At 32.8% G+C, this 2,857-nt stretch overlaps 1 protein-coding gene across 2 annotated transcripts in view; it reads left to right on the top strand.

Annotated features, from left to right (window-relative positions):
- The first annotated feature begins 1,107 nt into the window (after positions 1-1,107).
- Positions 1,108-2,857, top strand: part of LOC114463853 (mitogen-activated protein kinase kinase kinase 12-like) — a 38,428-nt gene continuing 36,678 nt past the window's right edge. Inside the window, exon 1 of one of the 2 annotated variants that reach the window (XM_028447683.1) lies at positions 1,108-1,223. The gene's annotated coding sequence lies outside the window, so the exon portion shown is untranslated. Of the gene's footprint in view, positions 1,239-2,857 lie in introns of both variants that reach the window. The other variant, XM_028447680.1, reaches the window with a different exon arrangement.

Here is a 2,857-nt window from a genome sequence, read left to right as displayed (position 1 = left end):
TAAGAGACGGACCGGATGTAGTAGCACACGCTACGCTAGGCGTCTCTGTAGATTTATTAAAAGTACAAAACAACAAATTAATATCTCATTGAGCGTTAAAATATATGAAAATATTTTACAATTTAAAAAAAACCTATCGGCTAAGTGAAGTAAAACATTAATTGCACCTTTTTATATATTTCCTTCTGCTCTTTGTTTATTTATGTATAACATAATTAGGCCTATATACAAATAATTTCATATATATATATATATTCAGTCTTTAAAATATAGCAAATATCTGTCACTACTGAACATGCGTGTTTAACAATGTAATGTTGAATATGTAACAGTAGAGGTCAGTGTGACGCACCGCTCACTTATAAGTTGATTTTAATGGAAATGGTTCATGCTCCAGTAATTTATTTCAAAAATATGAAAAATAATTACAAAATTAGCTATATGCAATCACAATTTGTGCATTTAAAACTTAAAAAAAGGCCAATAATAGTGATGGATATGACACAAAACAATAAAAACGCAGTATTTATTATTATTATTATTATTATTATTATTATTATTATTATTATTACATTTATTTTTCAAACCTATTTATTTTTTCATTTGTTTCTGTGTCTCACACGTGACCAAAGTCCAAATACCATTCAAATTACTAAAATAGGCTATATCAAACGTTAACCATTAGCTTAAACAGTGAAAACAACGAGCTGGTATGATGACGTGATTATAGAAAAGATATTTTTTTTAAATCAATTTAATAATATAGATTGGAAGTTTGTTTTTTTTTTCCAGAGAAAAATTATTGACAAATTATGATACACAAACAAAATCATGGATCAACGTCCATGTGTACCTCTTTTTTCGCCTCCTTTTCTTCTTGAATTTGTAAGTACTCTGATCTTTGTGTACTTTTCTGTACTTGTTCAGTTGTCCTCCACATGCCAATGAACGGATTCTGATCTTTTTCTTATTACTTATGGGGGATCTGATCACATAGAAGCACAGATTCTGTTTCAACACAAAAAAACAAATAAATAATGTGGTTTTGCGGATCAGGAACGCAGTGGACGTTCACTGACTGGAACTCTCGCGATAGTTCGTTGGTGGCTCATTGACAGGATGGGAGTAGGAGTAGGAGTAGAGCTGTGGTTGAGACGCTGATGAGAGCGAGGCGTTGCAGAGGCAGAGCTCTTCTCTTCTCTTCTGTTTGTGCTTGATTCTTGGTGAGCTCTAAGCTGGTATGTGTTAGATCTTTGCGTCGTGTCTGTTTTCTGCTGTGTGTGACTCATCTCTGTGATACCAAACCAGTCTGACTGTGTGTTTTTCTGCATTGACTTACAGCCATGTTTATCTGTGAGTCTATAAAAAAAAAATAATAATAATCTATGTTCACGTTTTGAGTTGATGGAGACGTTCTCTGTCGTCCCTGTGCTTTTAGTCATTTTTCATTTGATGATGTTTGGTGCCTTTGGGTCTGTTCCTTTTCCACCCGCCAAGTGGCGCTGTTATTTGGTTTTTAGACTAAGATATACCAGTGCAGATCTGCTGCTTTTTAACCAAGCTTTATTTTAGCCTAATGAATTCGATAAATATTGATTATGGTTGGTGGTTGTACATTTTCTTGAAAGGGTGCAGGGTTATACTCTTGTGTAAGAAGTGAAGTGTATGCATACTAACCAGGTCTTGTACTATTAATATGACACTATATATATATACACACTCTATGTATATGTATTAGAGCTGGGTATCACCAGGCATCTCAAGATACGATACCATCACAATATTTTGTCCACGATAATAATAATAATATGACGATACATTGATTCTGCGATAATTGATATATTGACTGAACTGAATCCATTTCACAGGAATTACAAAACACTGTCAATCAATTTCACATGAATGACAGCCAAGGAAAACAACACACACACACACACACACACACACACACACATACACACAGTATAAATTTGTAAATATCCACTCCTCACTTATTGTCTCATTGTACTGTTTATGTACTGCATTATCTCTGTGTATCATGTCTTGCATGTTGTAATATACATTTTTTAAAAATTGATGTTTGGCGCCAGGGTATTGATAACGTACGGCAAGACGAAATATTGCAATATATAGTAGTATCGATACTTTGGCACACCACTAATATATATATGGTTTCTCTGTAGTTTATATACTTTTTTGTTATATCTCCATCTGCAACATCTTTAGTTTACTGTATGCACTGTATTTCTGACCTAACCTGACTGCTCCAAATATTATTATTATTATTATTATTATTATTATTATTAATAATAATAATAATCATTTTTAAACTTTTTCCAGCTTTACAATACTCTGCTTGGCTGTGGGACTATAGCTAGTGTTTTAGACAGTTGCAGTGAAATTCTAGAATTGGGCAATATGAAGCATTTTGTTTTCCCCTCATAATAGTAATACACAATATATCCATTCATCAATTTTCAGACCCGCTTGTTCCCGTTTTTCAGGGTTGCGGGGATACACTATAATATCTCTCATAAAGATAATTGTGGGTTAAAAATCACTAATAGTGCTAAAAGCCAGTCTGGCAATTTAATTAACAGCCAGCTGAAAAACATCAACATGTGAGAGAAAGAGGTGAAAGCAGCAACTGCTAAAAAATAATATTTGAACGCAAAAAACGTTAAAATAAAACATATCATTATTGGCGATGTTGTGTTTTCCTAAAATAAAAATCTATGATATATCGCCCAGATCTATGTGACTTAAAGTATTGATAAAGCAACTAATGTGTTTGCTTTTTGGTTTGTGCCTGTATTGTATTTTTCTTTTTAAAGTTTGTTTCAGGATTTACCCATTT

The sequence above is a fragment of the Gouania willdenowi genome, chromosome 5 (assembly GCF_900634775.1).
Source record: "Gouania willdenowi chromosome 5, fGouWil2.1, whole genome shotgun sequence".
NCBI classification, from domain to species: Eukaryota; Metazoa; Chordata; class Actinopteri; order Blenniiformes; family Gobiesocidae; genus Gouania; species Gouania willdenowi.
This window is presented reverse-complemented; position numbering and strand designations above follow the sequence as displayed.